The sequence below is a fragment of the Cuculus canorus genome, chromosome 2, assembly GCF_017976375.1.
Source record: "Cuculus canorus isolate bCucCan1 chromosome 2, bCucCan1.pri, whole genome shotgun sequence".
NCBI lineage: Eukaryota > Metazoa > Chordata > Aves > Cuculiformes > Cuculidae > Cuculus > Cuculus canorus.
The window spans coordinates 58272772-58297059 of record NC_071402.1 but is presented as its reverse complement, the minus strand read 5'-3'; the positions used below and the strand labels follow the sequence as shown (position 1 = coordinate 58297059).

The following is a 24288-nucleotide window of genomic DNA, read 5'->3' as shown; positions in this document are numbered from 1 at the left end:
GGACCTTCACCACTAACCAGGACTGCTGATAAATAACACAAAGTGGCTTGGTGAACTTCTTCCACTTCCTTCATTACTCTGGGGTAGATTTTATCCAGACCCATAGACTTGTGCGTCTCTAGGTGGAGTAGCAGGTTGCTAACCATTTCCTCTTGGATTATGGAGCCACATTCTGCTCCCCATCCCTGTTTTAGCTTTTGGGGCTGGGTACCCAAGGAACAACTGGTCTTACTACTAAAGACCGAGGTGAAGAACTCATTAAGTGCCTCAGCCTTTTCCTCATTCTTTGTGACTAAGCTTTCACCTGCATCCACAAAAGCTGGGAGATTCTACCTAGTCCTCCTCTTACTGCTGATACTTTTATCGAAACATTTTTTATTGTCCTTTACCTCAGTAGCCAGATTAAGTTCTACACACAAATATCGCTGGTGTGCCTAAGCAGTCTGATAGTATTATCTGCAAACAATAGCAACAGCTGGGGATGAAGCTGTCTTGCTTTATATGTCTACATCTTCTATTGCTCTGAGTGGCAAGTAATAGCCAGAGTTATTACCATTGCAAATACACTAACTTTAAGAAACTGAAAAGAGAAAGGGAGTGGGAAAAGCATAAAACAAAACAAAATATCTTCTATAGACTGGAAACAAAGCATAGCACAATATGCTATGGTGACTTTCTCTGAACTCTCCAAGTATTGCATTTTCCATGTAAAGAATTTAGAACCTCCAAATCATGGTCCTTTCACCTTCATTAGGAGACTGCAAATGTTTAGTGTACACTGAGGAACATTTAATTTTTTTTTCAGTTTATAGCAAGAAGAGTATTTTGGGGATTTTCATCACAAAATCTTTGTGTCAATTCTCAACAGAATGTGTCTGAGGTAAAATTTATGTTAAAAAATAAGGAAGCCTAAACATAAGAAGCAATGAAATTTCAAACCATTATCAAAAAATATTGCTTAGAGTCGTCAATGGTTTGTCACTGATTTCCTCCATTTGATTTTACAGGGAACAACGTTACTTAAAAGAAAATCATCTTCCATGAGAAAAAAAGCCCCTAAGCTGGAAATAAAAAAAAAACAAACCAAAAAAAACAAACAAAAAAAAACATAAAAGCATCCCAACTGTGATGAAAACTTTAGGTAGGAATGCATATTCTCACAGTGGTCTTTTTTTTCATATCTTTAGCTCTTGCAGAAACTTGTCAAATGAGTAAAATACTGTTATTTTATGAAGAACTCATTAATACACATAGTCTAGTGGAATAGGAAGGGTTAGAGATTTTTTGAAAGATTTATTATTAGTCTCAATGATTAACATGAGCAGACCGAGCAAAGTCACAGCAAAAACTTTGCATTTCAGGATGACTGACAGGTGTCTGAATCAGTATGATGTTTCAATCTTAATATCTGCTTTTTCTAGCAGCTTTACCATGGTTCATACGCAGACAAGAAATCTGCTGCCCTTTGAATATGACATTAAATATCACAGGAAGCAAGTTGGCATTTCATCAGTTCTCTTCGTATCTCTCCTGGATGTTTGGTGATGGACTGAAATCCCCATGACAACAGCAGTAGGGGAAGATGGTGCTCTGCAGATCTCAATCCAAAGAGCTTTGCAACTTATTCAAGCAGAGTTAGACACATTCACTGTGCACAGTCTTCTGGAGACACTGTGAAAAGCAGATGTCTTTTGAGAACTTCAGGAACAAATAGTAATCCACATGCTGAGGAGAACTTCAAAAAAAGTATCAAGACAGAAAACTGAAGTAGAAGTTCATTTAGAGTGTGTAAAGAGCAAGTAAAGAACATTATTTTTTTTAAATGCCATATAACTGCTAAGACAAGCATGGCATTTTATAGAATCAAGGCATGAAGATTTTCTCAGTCCTGTTAGAAATCTAACACTTCCTTTACGCAGTTAAATATCCTACTCTATAAGTAGATTGTAAGACAACTAGAAGTTATATTCTCAAAGCTGAGATACTTGTTTTGGAAGACAAATCTTGGAGTAGTCCTTAACAAAGATCCTTCCATCTATCTATTTCAGAGTAATATGTCCACCCTGACATATCTGGGATGTTGTCTGAGAAGAACAATACCATTTCTTTTTTACAAATGACAAACAGAATAGAGATTCATGTGATTTATATCTATATATGTGTGCGTATATATGTATGTCTCATGTTCAATATATCTAGAAATTGAACTGAGTGTTGCAATGTTAGTTGTTTAGCATGAATGATTCACATTTGAAAGATCTGGAATAATGGGCTTTCAGAGTAGCAGGGTTTCAGGGTAGCAGCAGCATCTGAATACCCTGGGATCCCTGAAGGAGAGATCAAATAAAGGAGAAAAAAATGTCTGAGAGTTGTTAAACACAGGGAAAAGACAAAAGGTTTAGAGTCAAACATAGCTGCTTTGTAGTTTACTACCACATTTAAAATGGCTGCGGAAAGAGGTCTTACATACAGTATACTAATAAAATGGAAGACTGTGATGCCACTTCATACACAGTTCAGTAGAGTATTATAAATAGAATTGAAAAAAAAAGCAGGGAGTCAGAAGTTTATAAATAGCACAAGAAAATAAGTATTCAATGTTTACTGTACCTTTAGATACAGCATACTCCTTGTGCAACAGCTCTCATTTAGTATTTCAGTTGGCAAGCAGCATGTTATAATTCCTCTTTTGCTGTTTTTTCATTTGTTTGTTAGTTTCCCTAAATCTAGAATGAAAGTAAATCAACCTGGAAGAAGGTTTGCTCTATATGCATAGCAACACAACCATGACAAAGAGATTGATGTCTCTATTAAAGAAATAAGTGAGGGAAATCATGTCTTAGTTTTGCCAAGGCTGTGCTTGCTGTTCCCTTTCTAAGTACTTCACAGTACAATTTTGGGTTTGAACCAAAAAAACAGAAGAAAAATTTAACCCTTTCATCTGGCAGTAGAAATTTAAATCCACAAGCAGCCAAATAATTGTTTAGCTCTGAAGATCATAAAGAAAACAGTGTAATATTCGTGTCAACACTCTGGCTGCTAAAAGACTATAGCTTCAATGATCTAAATCTTCCATGCAATTACATGACAGTCTCTTTGAGAGGTTGCAGAGGATAAAAATGGCTTGTGGGGTTTGTCTGGGTAGTTCTGTACAGTAAAGAAGACCAAAAAGCCATCTGCTTATAAGGGCCACCACAAAGAGAGATGCAGCATGTGTCACAATGAACAATTGGGAATATTCTAGGTATTAAAATCTTTTTAAAACTACTAATAAGTACATAAGGAAAACATTAGCAGTGCAATTTGAGTGATAGTTACAGAAGGGTCTTCTCTTTTTTCCAGTGTTTCAGTTTTGCAACAGCCACTGAAATGAAATAGTTGAAACTGATATTCACCTGCACAAGCACAGACAAAAGCTCTCCAGTGAAAAACTTTTAACATTTCTCCTTTACCATGTAAACTACTCTAAAGCAATGGACTTTAACAGATTCTGATTCTGAAATTAATCTATCAAATGGGTCTGAAAATCAGAAGAAGAAAAAGAAGACTCCTAACAGACAGAAAATCTTGTTGCAATTTTGTAAATTAAAGCACTCTTGGGTGTGAGTCATAAGAAGGAAAGCAAAATTAAGCTAAAGTGCAAGTGAGCACTCTTTTGTTGCTGTCAGTGTAATCTCTCTACCCTTCAGATTGCAGGAGCCTCAGAGACTAACATTAATGCGAATGAGCAAATCTGCAACATAGTCGTGGTTTTACAATTTGAGTAACAGTGAAACAATTGGTCTGATTATATTGATTAGCTGAGCCCATTTAGTCTGGACGAGTTTACATGTAGTCATGATGCTCTTCTGAAGGGATTAAGGACTTACACACCAGCGCTGGTCAGATCAGGTAAGCAGACAATGTTCAAACTTATTTCTCTGCTATGCTCTGTTATGTCATATCACTCTAGGAATGAGGGGTTATAGAGTATCAATTGATTGTCTTATAACTGTAGCAAGCTTATATGGATGTTGTGTATTCATACAAGTGTCTTCAAACATTTTCCTTTGCTCATGAGTTAAAGTTTAGCAATAAAACCCAGGTTTATGCTCAAGGTTCAAGGACTCCAATCAAAATTACTTTCAGAGATGGTAACACCTTATATGTCGGGAACATTATTTCCAAACCAAATTTTGAATGCTACAGCCTGCAGTTTTTGACTTATTGGGTATTCCCTGGGTATTTATTCTAAGTTTTTTGAAAATTAAAGCTGTATAACATAAAGGGCACTAGATGAGCAGCTAAGGGACCTGAATTTATTTCATGGCTTGTCATATGCAGAAAGTCCTTTTGTTCCCCCACCCCTCCACCATCTATCTCCCTTATCCATTTTTCCTGCAAACTTCCAAAGTATAGGATGTGCCTTCCTGTGTGTTTGAGCATCCTTCATTATAATAGGAGTGCTATTAAGTTGTTGTTCGGTTTTTTTTATTTTTTTAATTTAAGTTTATATCAGTGTGTTTTGGAGAAATGGTGAATAATACCGATAGAAAAACGTGCTTAATAAATGATAACTACTGAAAAATATGAATGTGAAGTATGTATATATCACGCACAAGCTGAAGTTCAGAAGAAACAAAACTTGCAGTTCAGAACTAGTAAAGGATGACAGCCATCACTATCTGTCTTCAGAGAAAAAGCATCTCCTCTGAATTGTTCTTCCAGGAAAAGTATCCAAGAGAAATTTCTCAGAGGGTGAATCCAGGCTCCGTATTCTGTATGAGCTGTAGCCAAAGGCAGTAAATTTTAAAAGCAAAGTGAACTGTGACTCTGCAGTAAGCTGGAGCTATCTGTAAATACTTTTATTATTGAGGAAAACAAATGTGGATAACAAAATATTATAATTATCATGTCTCAAAAGACATTTATTAATATTAATGTGTAAAAAATTAGCTCATAACAAAGTTGTAGCAAGCATTTTGTTGACATAATGAAACTGGAAACAAACAAAGGAGAAAGGACTAACTTTCTTGCATCTGCAACAGTTGATTAAGTGTCTTCCAATCAACTTTCAAATTTTGAAATTAACAGAAAAGGTCAAACACTATTTTTTAACAGTTTCTTCTGAAGTGGCATTGTCTTTAAGCAACTGTAAACCCAAGCAGTATGCCAAGTCCTAGTCAGCTCATTTGTGAAGATAATAATAAGCTCCACAGCATCAACGAGGAAAAGTAAATTGCTCAACAGAAGGTCAGAAAAGAAATCCTTATATTAGGGGCTTCAACAAAATTTTTCTGATACCATCCTAGTTTGATTTTCATTCTAAGACTTCAGTTTTATTATCCAAATCATTCAAGTAAGCATGTATATTTCAGGAGTCATGGGATCCCAAACCCAGTGCTTCTCTCTGTCCTCTACAGTTATCACAGAAAAAAAGAAGGTGAACACAAAACCTTTGCAACCTTGTCTACCAAAACATATTTGTAGTTTGCCATCTACAAGGCCTCCAGAAACTTCCAATGTCAAGGAAAGAAAATGAATTGAGGAATTGCTCTGCCTTCTTAGCTTTCAGTACATAAGACTCCCAAACAGGGAATATAGATCCTGAGGCTCTCACCTTACAAATTTGAGCTGTTTATCTCGCTGTCACAGCAGCCACAGTGTGCTTCAATAGTGTGGTGTGAGATGATTCAGACCTCTCTATGCATCAGTAAGTTTCCTCATGCCCAACACTTCTGAAGATTGAATGATACAGATACGGTAGTTTGTACCAGAGGACTTATCATATTGTGACACAAAAAAATGTAGATAGCTTTTGAAGGAAAAAAATTGGTTCTATCGAAGAGCAGTGTGGGTGGAAAGGCTGTCAGCAAAGTATCTACAATATCAGAGCCTCTTGGGTCTGAGATCTCATGCTCGAATTCAAACTTGACCAGTTAGTGCAGCAATATCTTGACTCAGAAATGCCTGGCTCTTTCCTTGCTGGAAAGATTAGAACAATAATGGTCTTTCCTTAAACACTTCTTGACAATTAATAAAGTAGACTCCTAATTTAGACACTCATAAAGAATGTTAAAACTTACCATGTTATTCATAGTTTAAAATACAAATTCATGTAAAGCTTAGGTACAGTATATTTGCTGTCTGCCTAACATTTATTCAAAACCATTTCCTGCTGCAGCTGGTAATGTTTCTAATCACCAAAGATGAGTGCAGAAGACTGGGGATGTAGAACAATTGGCATTGTTAAAGGTAACAGGGAGAGCTTTCATCAAAAAACAATACATAACCCACAGATGCTGGTGTAGCTCCCAGTGCTGGTAGTGATAAATGATGTACAAAATGAGTGAATGCTGAGACATAGCCACATATAGAAAAGGAATCTGAGAGGAGTTCCTTGACAGCAGGAGACAACTGATTTTACAAAGGGAGCAGGTATGTCACGTATTTTTCTCTTGCACGTTTATCTTCCTACACTTTTGATCATAACAATAGCAAAACCCTAATGTCCTCATGTCTAGGATCAGGTTATACAGGTATAGATGGTGATCAAGAGCATGTAAATGTGCACTTTTAAAGGTGTCCTACATTTTTGAGAAAGTGATGTGCACATTCAGATAATCAGAAGGGATCTGTGGTTCACTGTGACCTGATATTGCTCCATAATAGCTAGCAGGTTCCTAGTTTTCCTTCTTTCATTCTATCTGTTCATATCTGTTCTCTTTATCAAATTATCCATGCTGTCCTAAAGAATACCTCTGTCGGTTGAAAGAGCATGTGGGATTTCCAAACTAACCTATCTCATATATCAAATTGTGTAAAGAATGTTTGCAACTGCACATACACTTCACAGATGAATGCCTCAGTTATTATCTTTCAATTACGAATCTTGGCTCCCTTTAATTCTTCAATACTTGATTTTGAAATCACCTTAAAACTCTGGCTGAGAAGCCCAGTAGCTTGTGGAAAATCTGAAAAATGTAGAAAACTTTGATGTTTGTCTCTGAGTTGTGTCAGACCGTATTCATTGGGAAACATAAATATAGTCTGCACTAACTACAGTAAGGCAAATATTTCATTAGAATAAGCATATCTATCTCAGAAGCACCAGAATGGGAAAGTAGGAACCAAAATTGAGCTCTCATCTAGCCCCAGCAAAAGCAGGAGAGTTTTTAAAGACCTTTATCAACATAGATATATAGAACTTCATCAACTCTGCTCTTAAGTTCTAAACTAAACAGTGCTGAGTTAGTATTAGTGTGACTTACTGACATTGATCCAGTCACAGAGAACATTTTAAACTTGCTTGATTATAGACTATAGAACATTCACTTTATCAGAGCTGACAGCCTTCATCTGAGAATGTACAGATTCCAAAACTTGCAAAAATTTGTTTTAACATGTTTGCTATTGATGTTTAATTTTTTTCTCTTAAGAAAGTATTTCTGTTTATGTGATTGCTAATAACTATCTGGGCATTTTATAATTTATTTTTTTTTTAAAAAAAAGCACTTATTGAAAGCAATATGAACAGATGGGGAATATAAATATTCAATCAGATTTCTTTGTCTTAAGCAGAAAGAAAAAAACTCTTTTCTCTTACTAAAATGTTGTGCTTTATAATTTTCAACATTTAGTTGTTTATTCAGGTTTTAATTATTCGATTGTTATGACCCTCAATTTGGAAATTTATTTTGTTTTAGGAGAAAAAAAAGATACAAATTTTAAAATAAATTATTAATTGACCAGATACAAGTTATTAGGAATTACCAACTCATTATTTCCTTTTATGTTTAATTTTTATTTTCACAGAATTCAGGATTCTTATGGACTGGGTCAACAATAGATATACATATTATAATGGTTTACATCTAAGAATATAAAAATGTATAAATTATCCAAGAGTTTTCCTATTTATTTACATAGAATTCTTTTATTTCTCAGTTAAACATTATGAGACAAATACAGAAATTATTACAAGTTATGTCATGCCTCTTGTGATCATAAAATTATCACTATGTTCAGTCTAAAAGAAGACTAGGTAGGTACAGACTGATCAGAAAGTAATTTGACTGGTCACTGGAAGAATAACAGTAAACATCAGAAGATAAGTCATTCTTTAATTCCTATTCATTCTCTCAGAACTTGTTTTAGAGTTAGAATAGTTCTTTGGCAAAAGTAGTCTGGCTTTGAGCAACAGAAATGATCTAGCCAAGCTATCATTAATCTTTCTGATCAATGAAAGCCTTGATATAACCACAAACTATGCAACTTAATGATTCATGTGTTTTCTTTCAGTCCTGAGAAGCTGCAAATAGGAATATGGTTCTCTTCAATTTCTATAAATAATTAGAGCCTCCTATGCAAAATATCACACAAGCTTTATCATAATTTGCAATTTTTGCTCTTCCAATGCTTGTTGAGGTAAGAAGAGGCTTGAGTATTTACCTATTCACTCCTTTCCGCTCAGCAGTATTAAAGGTGACTAAATAAAGAAAGGCTTCAGCAAGCTTTCAAGCATTTTAGTCTGGTGAAAGATGTTCCTTCTGATGGTAAGGGGGTTGGAATTAAACGATCTTTAAGGTCCCTTCCAATCCAAACCTTTCTACGATTCTATGATTCCATGACACTTGTTTTGGGCCACCACATGGTGTACAGCCTTATACAATTACCTCTCCTACCCTAGCCCACTGCAAGAAGGATCATACTCTGAATTCTAAAAGACAGGAGTAAAAAATCCTTTTAGTTCTTTTCCTATTAACAAAAACGTGCACATGCATCCACATCTGAGGCAGAGAGAAGTTTTTGTATGGGGTTTTGATTAAAGTATTAATAATGACTCTGTCAGAAGGAGAATTACATAAAAATTTACTCAGAAAAAAAACAAAACAAAACAATCCAGGGTTTTGCTACAAGTCCACCAAAACATTTCTGATGAAATATTGTCCTTCTATTTTGCTACAGCTGCAAAACAAGAAATGATAAATCTGTTTGTATGAAAAGGGGCTGTGGGCCTTATGTGGTGATATCTTTCCACATTTAAACAAAATAATATGTGACCGTTGACCTTATGTACAGTAACAACAAATATTAACTTATATAATTTGCTATATTAACTCTTAGTAGTCATTTTAAATATACCATTAAATCACATAAGTGCCTTTCTTTATGAAAAGAAACTTTGCATACTACCCTTACCGATTGTGTATCTTATTCAGATCTTACTGGTTCATACTTAATTCATATAGATTCTGTGGAACTAATATGGCATATCCAACAAAAACAGCACAGAAGACCCAAGTGATTTTGATTTAATAGGACTAAGTACCTTCTCCAAGGTATCTAACAAATGAAATTGCTTAAAAGATCTCCTTTGTGGCTTGAAATACATATTACTTAGGCAATAAACTGCATTTTTGACATGTCATCTGAAGTAATGCTTAGGGAATATTGGTTTTGTTTGATTTTTCTAAACAGTGTAAATATGCATGTATATGCAAGCACGTGTGCATACATTGTTTAATTTTAACAGTATTCAACTCATACTCATGCAGAACAGTAGTGTTTAGATTCTGTTGTTGCAGAGTAAAGGAAGGTACGGCTACCTCTCCCAGCTTGTTCTATTCTTGCAAGCTTTAATTTTTGAGTCAACAACTTTATCTAAGCATTTGTCTCATTTAACTTCAAGAAAAATGAATATAAATTACTCGGATTTGTTTTTTCATAAAATTAATGAAGTTTCTGTCAGAAAACACAAAATCAAAATCTCCAAGTTATGCTAAAAAGTGAGACTTTGAATCTTTGAATACACAGCATAGATACAGGTGAGATGATAATGAATAAGACAGTTTGCATGGGGAACAATTCCTTTAGCAAAGGAAGTAATCTTTTCCAAGACAAAGGTTACTCCTGTGAGATGTAATAAAAGTACTTTCTCTGAGGCTTAACATGGGAAAAAAAATCATTCTGCAGCATTATTAGGCTTACTAGAAACTTTATTTTCTGAAAAGTATGTAAATGCTGTACTTTAAATACTATCTTTATCACGTCTTATTCCAATACAATGATAAAAATGAACCTGTATTAAAATATTTTTGTGCAAACAAGGCAGTCAAATCCTAAAACAGGAATGTGTGCAGATTTGCTACTTGAGTTTATCCAGTTTTACTGGACTGACAACTGAAACCTTTCTTATATTCTGGGTTTCAAAGAAGCTCTTGCTTTAGGCACTCCCTGCTGCATTGGCTTGAGAAATTGTCTCATCATAATTTAATTTGTCATCTGCTACTTAGTTGCCAAAACCAGGGAATAGAATGCTCTTGAGGACACTAAAATATATTTCAGTAATGAAAAAAATACTCCTTATACTCCTAGTATCCTCTCCTTTTCAATATCAAATAAAAACCAATGACAAAGCAATGACAGATGGAGTCCAAACATTCATGAAGTTATTACTAATGTTGTTGAAAATCCAGCTGCAAAACCTAACTGATTTGTTACGTGTTTAAGGATTTGTTTGAAAATTTTACACCTCCTTTTAAAAACTTAACACCAAGGAAACATAGAATATCTGACTGACAGCATGGAAATATATTACAGGAGGAGGAAAAACTGGAGGTAAAAGTTTGAAGTGTGTAGAATTGATTATCAAGACAATTTGAAGCGTGTAAAACAGAGATTTATGGTAAAAGGAACATTAAGCTGCAGTGAAAAAGTGTTGATGACACAGCTTGGCTGTTGCAGGTAATTTCTTATCTGATTCCTAAGGTTGCTTTTGTAAACATATTGGCGTCTTAAAATTAATTACTCCTATTTCAGGTAAAATTGAGAGAAATAGGGTACTGGAAATACCAAAAATGTGTTAGAAGAAAACAGACACAATACACCATTCAGAGGCTGCATTTTAAGTGAATTTTATGTAATAGGTTCTATTGTAGTTTGAATGCTTTGGAATGTTTTTTGTAGTAAAGACAACAAGTATTATTTCATGTATGTGTATGTGCTTAAAAATTTATATACACAACAATAAAATATGTTTCATGATCTTTGGCTGCTGACTACAAGTAGAAGTTAATAAACTGGACTAAGAATGGCAACTGGAAGATATGGGCAGATCAAATATAAATGCAGTGTTTACGTTAGTATATAGCTTCTAAAACTATGGAATAATACCACAGTATAAAAAATATTTTTCATAATGTTTTTTTTTTCACAGCTTTTATAGCAAAATTAAACATCAGTCTATTAACCCTTTAATATTTAAAATTTTATAACTGTATGAAAAATGGAGATTTGACGTCACTGAACTTCTACTTCAAATTTTATTCCAGTTGTATATATTCACTATTTATTCTTAATTAACTGCTGTTATCTTCATTCTTGAAAATCTCAGACTTCAGTTAATTTAAAAACATGTCCCTAACCAGTTCATTACATTGACTAAAGAAAGCATATGAATTCAAATTAGAAAAGTCTATCTTCGAGTTAGATTCATATGCATGGCTACAGCAGATCATACAATGTCTTTAAGAATCTCCCTGCTGGCAGGCATTGCTTACAGGAAGATTACTTCATATTCACTGACATGAAGTAAGAGAGCACGGCAACACAAAGTCACAGACTTTCCAACGGTGAATGCTTTCAACAATAGTCTGTAATGTTTCTTACACTGATGTCTGTAGGTTTAGTATCCAAAACAGAAGAAAAATATCTATGACACCAATGCTATAAATGCAATGGACCAAGCTCTCTTGATATCCTTCAACGAATCTCAAGTATAATTTCTGTTGCAGATCACTACATTTCAGTCTTGATCTTCAGCTAGAAAAAAAAGATATGTAATATGTCAGGAATATAATCTTATTATGAAAAGAACATTATCTCCTCTGGTAAAAGTTAATCTGCCTAAAATATAAAATACAGGCAACCTGTGGGATCACTTGTGATGAAACACTGCTTACGCTGATAGCTGCTTTCACTTACTGCTCTTGCTGAAATACCTTGATTAGCTCTGCCTCGGCTTAAGAACTCCTTCAAAACATAATTCATTCATGGTTAACTAAGGATGACATTAAGAAAAAGAAATAAATTAGTTGAAACATGTAGCTGGCAACATTTCACCACTACTTATCAAGACTTTTTTCATGATGCCACCAAACGAATGTGCAAGCAAGGACCAGACTGTGGTTTCAAATATTTTCTTTTGGAAAATCATCTCTGGGTATCCAAGACAATCTAGAAGGCTATGCTAACAACTTTATGCGATCATTTTGTGGAAGGCCACATTGTAACCAAGACATGAAAGCAGGACGTGTAATCTGTATTTGTCGATTTTTCATTAGATGCCTTGAACATTGGATAAAGTACCTTAAAAAGGCAAGTTAAGTGATACCCAGACAGGCTTCATAAGCAGAAACAGGTAGCTGTTTCCCAAGAATCTTTATGTTGTCAAAATTGAACTGCTACCAAGCCATACAGTTTAAAGTTAATGTTGACGTATCTGTGTGATTCACATCACAGTGTGTGATACACATAACTGTGAGCTGCTGTAGTTATTTCTACTAATACTATACTCATGCTAATTCATAGTTTGAAAGACAGCAAGTATGATCAGCACTTGAATAAGCAGAAAAGAAATATTTTCTTCATTGAGAACTGCCCGAGTTTTGAACAAAGGTGTATTTTATTATAGAAATCAAACCAAAAGGTCTGTGCTGTGATTTTAATTTACTATCATTTTACTTACTGGCTATGCATTTTTTCTTTCTTCTTTGCTTAGAATACAAAATCCTGAAATGCTAGCATGTGACATGAGTAAGGATGTGTATACTTATGTTGTATAAGTGAGAGAAAAAAAATCAGTTTCCATAAATAATATTCCTAAGCTTCCCATAGAATAATTTCAGTTGCATAAAAGAGAGATTTTGTTTATGAAGTTTGCTTTGACATTTGAGTTCAGTTATTCACGTGTCAGAAGACAAGCCGATTAGGTCATTTGCATCATCTAAATGGAATTCTGAATAATATCATCATTCAATAGGCCATTGAGAAAAGAAAACTGATTGTATCCCATCAAACCAGGCTCTATAATCAAGTAAATAATGAGTGGAATGTATCTCAAGTGAACCCTTGTTTATAGCTGAACATATTCACGTTGGACTGGTTTGAGATCACTTTTAAATATTCTGTGAAACAGTCAATAAAATCCCAATATTTTTAGTAATAAATTTATTTAATTTATAGGCATTATAATTGGTTTAATCTGAAGGAGACAGTGCACTGGGTACTTTTAACATATGTTTGAAAATTTTTTGAAAAAACACAAAAAACATAAAGCAAAACACAGAAACACCCCCACAAAACTCCCAAGCCTGCCAGATTTTGTGCAAATTCAAAGCAATTTTCTCGTCATCTAACTGAATTAATTTCATAAGTCTTACAGCAGTGACTATTCCACATACTAAGTATCTTGCCAAGTCAATAACACACTCAGCAGAAGTCAACTATTGACTATAATTGATTATGCATTTTCTGAAACAGAAATTTTCAAGACATATTCATATTTCAAGAGGAACAGTAAGGCTCACTATCCAAACCAACTTTAAAAAAAAAACTTGCATAGCTACCGAAATATTTAACTTTGTCTGTCTGAAGCACTTGACATTTAATTAAATGGCTCAAGTTAGTCTAAACTGTGAAATACACTTTCATTTAAAAGGTACACCAGCAGTGGAGATGTGTTGAATCCATTGCGTATTAAATTAGCCTTTGTCAGCAGAACGTTGCAGGGATTTAAAAGTGTGTTAACAAATTATCTTCATTCAGAACACCAACTTGACCTGAATCTCCTGAGTCATAAAATTCAGCATGTTCAAAAGAGAATGACAGGCTAAGTTAGACTCTTTTGGAATTGTAATGTCCTCGCTATCAGCACAACTGTCAAGCGTTTTAAGAAACTGGATAATGTCTTTTACTGAATGGAATATGAAGTAATCCTCAGAATAATACTGTATTTAGCCTCTATACTATAAAGGATGTATATTCACGAATTTCTGTGTACCTTGCCTTAGGCCGGTGTCAAAGAAGAGAAGGAGTTTAGTCCTGTAAGTCGCTGAGTACTCTGGCTGTGATCCAGTAAAGTACTCTTCTGTGAGCTTAAATTTAAGTACATGCATCACACCACTAACTTCAACAAGGTTACGCTTAAATATAAACTGACCTTAAATGCTTTACTGGATGACAACCACACTGCTCAGCACTGAGTGAATCCAAACTGAGAGGGGCATTTTCCTCTCTGTATTTCCAGAGAGACTTCAAGAAATACATACAAAGCTCCTTTCAGGAAAGAGAGTTCAAGTGATAGCCAGACTGAATAGGTTCAGAAGGGTGGAATGATTTGAAAACTTTGGGATGCTTGTGTTCAGACAGACAAACAAACAAATAGACAAAGCTCTTTGACTTTCACGTGTTCAATTCATCATTTAACATAAAGATGATGTCTGGACAGGGGTGTAGATAAAGCAGAAGAAACCAAGTGAAAGGGTAGAAACACAGGATGTGTTCCCTATTTTCCTTTGCCAAATTTCTCTCTTGATTTTAAATGTGGCCTCTGTTACTTCTGTAACTGAAAAGAACATGAAGTCTCTAATCTAAGTGTGTGTGAATATCCTCACAGAATACATGTCAATTGAAACCAGACAACACAATCTAGATAATAAAACATAAGTGACATTCTTATGGTTCGGCTGATGTTCCAGATGGAAACAGCAGGGAAGTGAACCTAGGAAACAAAGAATATTTAAAAAATGAAAAGAAATACTGTACTTTTCAGCATTATGTATTAAATTACTGTCATTTGATATGCAAGCTTTGAACTTTCCGTGGCTTGCCACAGTGTAAAGAGGACCTGGATAGAGCACTGGAGCTTGCTGAAGGATCTGTTGGCTTTCAGAAAGTGAAGGAAGCGAGAAGAGAAAGAACAAATCACATGTACATTTCCACTACTCACTTATTCTTGATGGGTAGCAGGAAAGGTGTTGCACGAATTCTTCTTCTCTAGTAATTTACTTTTAGGCCAGGTTGACGACGTATTAGGGTAATATAAAACCTGCAAACTTGTCTTCAAACAGTAACTGTCACAGCAAGCACACAAAATTGGTAAAAATGGACTGTGCAATATAGAGTTACCAGAGTGACATGACTTGAACAAACATGTAATAGTTACTACATCCTGGGCATCTCGCCTCCCAAAAATGAAAATGAAAGTATATTAAGCTTCCCATAAAAACAAAAAGAGAAAACTTCCCTTAAAATGGAATACAAAAAATCTAGGACTGCCTCAGTAAAACTGGCCATGCTTGGATTTCTCAAAAGCTTGAATCTTATATAAAAATAATACACAATACACACAATAGGGCTCCGTATTTTAAGGGAAATAATTAAAGACAGCATCACACTTTCTAGCTAACAGCTCTCATTGAAGCAATGGGCAGCTCCGGCAGAAGTCTGGCACAGTGCACCCTGCAGTACGATCAAATCAAACTGATAAAGAATTCTATCAGAGGTTAGTGAACATGAGACACTTTGGAAATACAAAGTGCCCAAGCAGCTCAGCATGTGTACACTTTTTTCAGCCCCCTTAGGTTTATATTATTCCCACAATTCAGCTTTTCACCTTTTCATCGTATCCATCAATCTCTTTCTTGTTGAGAAACAATTGTGTCCTAGGAATCTCTTGAACTCATTTATAATCTTTTTTTTTTAATCTTATTTCCTTGAACTTTGTTCTATGACTTTATTATCATTTGTATGAGCCATGCTACAATTTTTTATTTACTCCTCAATGCTATAAAATGTTCTTTAGATCTGAAATCTATCACTAACATATATCAGTTCCTTTTATACACTGGAAAGCACAATTTTGATTCACCTCTTGAAATTCAAAGAATGGTCTGTAGTCATGTAGGTACATTTTACGTTTTCATCAGATATTCATAAACAATATTTTAAAATAGGAAAACATTTTGTCAACTGTATTTCCATAGATGTACCTTTCTAACTGCATAACCAAGTCAGTTAAAACCAAACAGTGAACTGCCTGATATCCGATCCCCATTACATACAAATTTTTATATTTCAACTTATGAAGCAAATAGAAAAGATGCTATTATTTGCATGCAAAACAGGAATTCCTTACTTAGTCTTTTGAAATGAATTTGCAGAATAAACCATTCTCTAAATATGCTAGCAATTTTTTAAAAAAATTCATTTTTTTTTGGACTGAAGAGTCCACTTGACTCTAATGTATAGAAAGAAATTAATCTGTAGTTCATTGATTCCTGTCTAATTCAGATCAAGACGTATACTTTCCACAGTCCAGTACCTCCTCCACAGCATGTGTAAAATGGCCTCAGTAATCATAGTTGCTCATTTTCTGGAAGGCAGGTTTCTATTAGGAGATCCATCATCAGAACTAGCAATGTTTGGAAACTTCAAAGCGACTGAGAATTAAATGGATTCAGAAAGACAATTTTCTTCTGGAGTTAGACTTAAGTCTGCATTAAGGTAGTTTGGTGAAGGTCTTTACTGATCTTTGGCTATTCCAAAGCTCTGCTGAGGTCCACCGCAGCTGGTATGGTTTAGGGTAATCTCAATATTAGTCTTTTATCCATGCTCTTGGTTTGCTTTCACAGTGATGTTAGCTAAAGTTTTCAACTCCTAAGCAAAATCCTTTGTGAAGTTACTATATAGAGTGATTGCTATAGAAGCACACAACAATCAAGCTCATGATTTCAAACCCGGAACACCACACGGGCCAGATAGTTCAAGTTGGAAGTGCTCATTAAATCTAGTGAGAAGTCTCTAGCTGTGAATACGCACAAAGTTAAGATCAAACTGGAAGTTAAAGCCAGAGTTCACACTTCAGTTGAAAAATATTTTTTTTTCTGTTTATTTGTTAAATTCACAAGGAAAATCAACAACACAAATCTCACACAGAGAAGGGAAGCAAGTTTAGGCAGAGAAAAGTAGATTTTTTTCTATTTTATTGGTATATGAATAAGTTTGCTACAATATTCTATATGTGTCAGTCTTTTTGGATTAAGTTTCTCTTACTGCAGAGTAGTATCTCTAACCCCAGTAGCACAACTAAAATAAAAGTTCTTAAGTAAAATAGCAAATGCCATTCATTCTGGGAGGCAGTGGAGATATTGATCTTTAAATTCTATTGTTTAGAATTAGTGACTAAACACAAGCACAATTCAGGCTTCCTTCTGTTGATATAGAAGTGTTTTAAAAACTGGGAAATGGGAACTGGCATAGTGAGTGAGAAGTTTCTTGTTTGGTTATTTAAACCGAACTAGCCCATATTAAAAGCGAAAGAAAAGATAGACATTGGCTAGGACATAAATAGAATGAATCCATTCTCTGAATACAGCTCACTAAGACAACAGATACATCCTAACTTCGCTGCTGCTGCAGGGGGCTGAGGTATCTACCTCCTTTTCCACCCCTAATCTTCCCTCTCTGCTCTCCAATTCTTCCTTCTCACCTCACACTTGTTCTCATCTCTGTGCAGCAATCCCACTTCTTTTGTGTTTGCTCTAACACATCTGCTCTTGAAGGTAATTACACATCGAAGTCTGTGAAAGCAAGAGGTTGATAAATCCATTTGACTTGCCACAACAATACAAAATTACTTACTTCTCATATTATTTTTCTCTGCCAGATTTACTTTATTGAATTGATTTTCTGCACAGCCAATGCTTGATATGACTCAAGGTTGGGAAGGGTTGTACGGGGAGAAACTTGGAATCAGCAGAAGAAGGGAAGTAGGATATTTCTATCTCCCTTTTGGAGGTAGCAAGCTATTAATTCATCTCAATTTCTTGTGAAACTACACTACTAAGTTAACAGATTTCTCAGAGAATGATTCAACTCTCAGTAAAGGATCTAAGAACCTTACAACTTCTAACTCAGATGCCTGAATTTAAATTGGGTTAACACATGAATCCCCATTCTATCCCTGAGCATAAAGAGAGATCTTGAAGTTTCTCACATGGCCCATGCTTTGTGGTCCGTGAAGAAGCTGAAGGGATTATTTCTGACCTTGCAGAGCAGACAACTGCAGACTTAGGAGTCTCTTACAGAGAATGCTATGCCAGCAACCAGCTTTTGCTGAGATATGAACTCTTTTGCTGCAAACAAAATGTACTGCAGCCAGCTGGCTGTATGTACTCTATGATAGCACAGGATTTTAATGGAGCTTTGCTGACACAAATCTGGAATAATGTGGTACGAATCAGTCCTGTACTCAAAATAATTAATTATTAATTTATAGCAACACGTTTTTTTCATATTATTGTCTACCATCTTGTAATGTAATAGGAAAATTACTAGCTTTTCAGACAACTTCTTTGCATTGAGAAATCAAGTTTAACATGCTAACTGTGCTGATACACAGATCTTTTCCTGCTAGGTTAAAACTAATTCTAAGTCTATGAATTTACATGGCTTTGTTTTCCTCCCTTGTAGGTGTATCAGATTGCTTTAGGCTACAATGAATATAATTTCTTCCCATGTCTCTTTATTTTAGTTTCCACATAGTCCCCCTGCCTTTCATTAACATGCACATATGCTAAGCTCATGACATGCTCTTTGACTTCAACTTACCCTCCTCAAACTTCCTCAAACCTCCTAACTTCTTTTTTTGTGTACTTCAGTTGTGAAGTATCTCAAAAACACTTCTTTCCCCTGTAGCCAAAACAGATCCTCTGCAGACCCTTCAGTTTTATCGGTGCGAATGCTGGGTAGAGCTGCTTGAGTTTGGCCCTCTGAATTTTTTTTTGTGCATTTGGATTTTCTCTGTGAGAGGTTTCCTGCAGTACATTATGTGTCAGAGCACAGTCTTTACATTCTTCTCCCTTCCTTGCACTTACTGTCTAAGGCCCAGTACCACTGCTATCATAAATATTACAACATGCAATTTTATCTACAAAGAAATACAAGTAATTCTGGTGTATATTTTGATACTGCATAATCTGAGGGTATGCTTGAATTACCTCCAATTTGGAAATTGGCGTTCAGACCACCTCTTAAGAAGTAAATAGCTGTATTTCTTTGTAAGTAAAAGCTCAGATATTTATGGTTTGAACCAACATAGGATTTGATCTCCAGCTTGATCCAAAGCCTACTTATCAATGGAAAGACTTCCATTGGAAGCAGCTAGCTTGTCACGGATCCCTTGTGCAGTATTTATGTTCCATTAATGACAGATGCCTTGTTCTGTGACTCTCAGCAAAAAAAGAATACCTTTCTTAGCAGTTGGCATAGGCTGCACGTTTACTAATTCAGAGTTAAAAAATAATACTTTAGCAGAGATGTAAACTTATTTATACAAGCAAGAATGAAATTACAGACCTTTATAATTAATTTATCACTGTTTATGGTTTCCAGTCGACAGCAAAAAAATAGCAATAAATATTGAGCAAAGGAAAGTGAATATGCATTTAGAGTATTTTAATAAATGTTTAAAATAAAATCAGCATAGATCACTTGGCTCTGGCTAACACTTTTTTATCTTCCATCTGTATGTCTTTGATGGATGTTGTTCATGCTCTTTAGTTTACAGTAACAAACAGGATTTAATTTTTCTATCTTCCTTCTCTCTAGTGCCAGCCTGTGATGGATGATGTGACAAAAAGATTCACCAGTAAATTCTAAATCCTGAATACAAAATAAATTAGTTATACAAGAAGCAGATTTGCATTCTCCTTTGACAGTGTTGCAACTGCATCAGCTGCTCTTTCATTTTTCCATCTTTCTTGTTTAACCTTGATAATAATACTAACTCAGCATAGGAATATCTTGTATTTTTTAAAGTACTTGAGTGCACAGTATTGAAGCAGCAGCAGTTGTATAACAGACAGCAATCTCAGAATTAAGAACTGAATTTCAAACTAAATACACTTGTCTTTCTAAATAGCATTTCTCAAATACTGTGATACCAGTTAGCCAGGTACCACGTTGTTCTTAAAGACTAATAATTTGTAAGATATGGATCACGTACATCCATTTTTCTTTCCAATCTTCTGGAGGACAATGTTCACCTTAACAACCACTTTTGTTAAGTTTAAGAATGTTAGGGTTCCTTAAAGTTCTGCTGCAGTTAGACAATTACTTGAAATATTTCTGGGGTCCTCTGTCTTCCATATAAACAAAAGCCAAGATTCCTTCATTACCAAAATGAACAGCAAAAGCAGTGATAGGGAAGCCAAATACAGTTTTGATCTTTTCTTCCATTGCAAAGATATTTTCTCTTGCATACAATAGCTAATTTAGAAAGGAACTTCAGAGTTTGCTACTCCTCTGTGAGAGCTCTGTTAGGCATAAAAACCAACCAACCAACCAACCAACCACACAAAAGATTGTGATGCTTTCTTGAAGGAAGAAATAACTATTCAGGAACTTAAAAATGTATACATATGGAAGTCAGACAGAATTAAAATAAGTTTATACAGCTAAAAAAAATTACTAGCTAAAAATCTATGAAAAGAAATCTAGAAGAATTTTAAATCTTCCTTCTTAAATATACCATATTTTCAGTGGTGATATCTCAGTATTGCAGTTATTCAGTCTTGCTGAAAAGCTGCTTTAAGATCAGTCTTAGTATTGGCTCATCCTCTCCCTAAATAAAGGTTTATTTTCCTGATGTGGAAGGCCTCTTCTGCAATCCCTTTTACAGCTCTCTTCAAAGGTAAGACTGACTAGTTAAAAAGAGATGGCAAGGCACTCATACTCTGTAATTAGTTCCCAGCCACTGGATTAGATTTTTGATCACTCAGTCTAAACTCTGGAATTTCAAGGGTGATATATTTTCTGCCGTAATTCTTATATCTCTCTTAAGACTTTACATTGTTACTTTGTATTGTAGTATGTAAACAGAGATAACATCTAGTGGAGTTATAACATTTCTTTTAGAACAGTTCTCAGTCTTTATTTAAAGTCTTGCAGAAACAGGAATTCAACAGTATCTTGATTAAAGGATTTCAATGTTTAATTATGGCCAGTCTGAAAAATAAGGCTCTGATTTTTAGCATAAAGTTTCTTCTTCTGGCTAGTGGATGTTGTGATAAGCAGGAAAATATTGAAAATCCCCTAAACTAAACAAAACTAACTGCATAAATCTCTACTTTGAATAGCCTAGAATGAAGTGTGTCAGGAGGACTTAATTTGCAACACTGAATTCTATGCAACTCAAATATCTAAAAGGATGAAGCACCTAGTAAACTTCAGCTCACCCCCTATTCCCCCAGCAAACCAATCTGATATGACAGAGGTCAGATGCAGACTCTGAACTTCTGTTTGTTTTCCTTTTATCTGTTGTTTTCATCACATGTGTCATATAGGTGTAAAAAGTAAGACCTATATGTATCTCTCCTTTTTCACTTTCCTTGGAATCTAATCTTTTTCCCACTGAAGTACACCACAGGCATGATTCTACAACTGTAAGGAGTGTATCTCAATCCTTAGAGCAAATTAGAACAGTATTTGCCTTCTACTCTATATGTTCATCAATGATCCCTCCTGATAGTGTTCAAAATAAATGAGGAAAATGAGAAATGATATCATAAAATACATTTAGATGTTCCATTTTCAGTATAAAATAGCCATCGCTCCAAGTAGTATTTGAAAAAACACAACATTTTTCTTTCACGGTAATTCCGAAGGCTTAGCATGAACTATCGCTATGAATAGTAGCATTTTCTGAAAATGCTGCTGAATGTATTATGAATGTGTTTGAATTACTGTACCAATGCTGTGTAAAAGGCAATATGAATATGCAAAAAACCATGCTGGATAACTCAAAACAGAAGAAAACTTGCAGCACACAAAACAGTCACCAATTCACTGATCCGCTTCTGCCCCATGAAGTTAAGACCTTTTCATTGAAGTGAAGCTAAATAAAACTAGAAATGGAGATGAGGTAAAAACAACCAGAATGCTAAGAGGAAAATTTATAAAAGAAAAGCTAATGTGCTATGTAAATCAATTTTTTCCTTTTTTTTAACTGAAAGATAAGGAAAAAGGGATGGGAGAGTGCATAAAAATCTCCAACTATGCCTTACATATTACTTATAAAAATCTGCAGAGATAAAACATACCCACTTATTAAAATAAATCTTAAATCTATGTTAGGAATACATTTAAGATATCTAGTTATGCTTTCAGTCTTTCTTTGTCACTGAACCACGTAGGAAACAATTTAGCTGTGGCATGCTGAGATACAGTTGATTGCTAACTGTTCCTTGCTTCTACAGACTTAGCAAAATACATTTTATTGGGAAGCAAATAATATCTATGAAATATTATCATAAAAATGATACCTTTACCTGTTAAAAATAGAAATATTTTGTAAAGCAAAACTTGTCCCTTAAAGAGGAAGCTGTCATACTTCAGGATTTTCCAAGTTCATTGAAACAGGAAGATTTTAAATGTAAACAAACTAAAACCATTCAAATCAAGAAGCAAACTCTCAACAACACAAAGACTTATCTTTTTTTTAAACATTTGGAATTATTATTTTGCCATATGCTGTGTAAAACTTACATTGTGCACTACTACAATCCTGACACAAATTTCAAACAGGTAAATGAATTTACAAAGGACTGTGATGGAACAGGATACTCCTTTTCCTTTAGAGGCCTGGACTCATTACATATAGTCAGTGGCTGGTTGGATTCCAAAGATACCCATGAGAAGTTTCTCTTGGAGCCATGGCTCCATGCAGGAAATGTACAACTCCTAGAGAGTTAAGGGCAGTGAAAGAAGGGTTATATGACACATGAAAGAGGAAGTTTCCATCAAGTATCAGATTTTATGACTAAGTGCCTGTGTCCTAGGCTATTTCTTTTGGAGCTGGGAAATCCCACTTTTCACATTCCTTTTCCTGGAGTGAGGAAAGTAAGTCTCTTTCACTAACAGTCTCCCTGTTAGGTCTGAGAAATGCAACCTGTGTGACTCACCACTGCATTCGGATGAGAGCTAAAATTTTAGGGGAGTTTTTCATGGCACCAAAGGCCTTTGCTAAATTAACCAGAAATTTGAAGGCTACGCCTCATTTACAAGTAATATGCCCTTAAATGCGGAAAATCGATTAGCCCATTTTGATGAAGCTACAATATTTTTATTCCATTTGGCAAATTCACAGTATGTTGGTTATGTCAGGTCTCAGAATTCCAACTTTTCGTACTGAGGTTTTGGCTAAGTACTTGAAGGCACTGGAAATCTGTTAGCTGCAGCCAAGAGAGAGGTTCATGTAAATATCAAATTTAGTCAAGGATGTTTGTGTTCTGAATGTCAATGAAGGGCACAAGAGGGAAAGGACAGAGTGGAACAGGGAGCTGATGTGAATGACTTCAAGCCTCTGGGTGAGGTCAGGGCAAACCCTGTGCCTATGAAATAATTTTCTATTGTTAGCCTGCATAAAATGCTTGGCTTTAAGCCCGCAGTGAAACTAGGCTTTTTTTTGTCCCAGATTTCTGTTATGAGGACAGCGTATGACTGCTACTCTACACATGCAGAACAAAGAAATACAGTATTTTTTTTCCTTCTCAGTGAAAGTCAGCTTAATGACTATTATTGTATTTTTCTACAACAAATTAGTAGAAAAAAAATTTTGTTCAGGCAGGTGTGTTTCTCTCACACTAAAGAGGGGAAACCTTGTCTGTCTTTGTTCTGAGGGTGAGATAAGAGTTATTCCTACCCTTAGAATGTTACCTGCCACTAAACATCTGAGCTGAGATTTTCTGCCTTGGCTTTCTACAAACCATTACCTTTACTCCCACAATAATCGTAGCTATCTAACCTAGTGAATAAGAAAAATGTTTCTGCATGTGAAAGCACATAGCTTTGGGTTTTCCTGAAAGAAACAAAGCATTGTAAGTGTATAATTAAGGGGGTGGAGGAGGCAGAGGAAAATGCTTTTTAGAAATGTAATAAACAAAGAATAATTATATATCTGAAATACCTTATGATCCTATACCTAGGAAAGCTCTGTAGTACACTTTTCTAGTAAGAGATAATTGTAAAAGTTCATTCAAAATAAATTTATTTTCATAAATTAAATGCATTTCTTTCAATCCCTGCATTTTAACATTAGCTTCTGAATGTGATTCATCTGCTGAACAGCATTTCTGCTTTACAGTTTGTAATAACTACTAGTGTTGGTAATCTTAGTTTTGAATATTGAAGTTCATTTTGGTTAAGGTCTGGGTTACACTTTCTGCTCAGTGTCTTTGATCTGGAGGT

The 24288-nt window shown here is 35.0% G+C and overlaps 1 long non-coding RNA gene across 1 annotated transcript in view; it reads right to left on the bottom strand.

Moving 5' to 3' along the window:
• Positions 1-10913: 10913 nt before the first annotated feature.
• LOC128851352 (uncharacterized) overlaps positions 10914-24288 on the bottom strand; it is a 34467-nt gene continuing 21092 nt past the window's right edge. The window contains exon 4 of the long non-coding RNA XR_008448713.1: positions 10914-15113. This is a non-coding gene — a long non-coding RNA (uncharacterized LOC128851352). The remainder of the gene's footprint in view (positions 15114-24288) is intronic.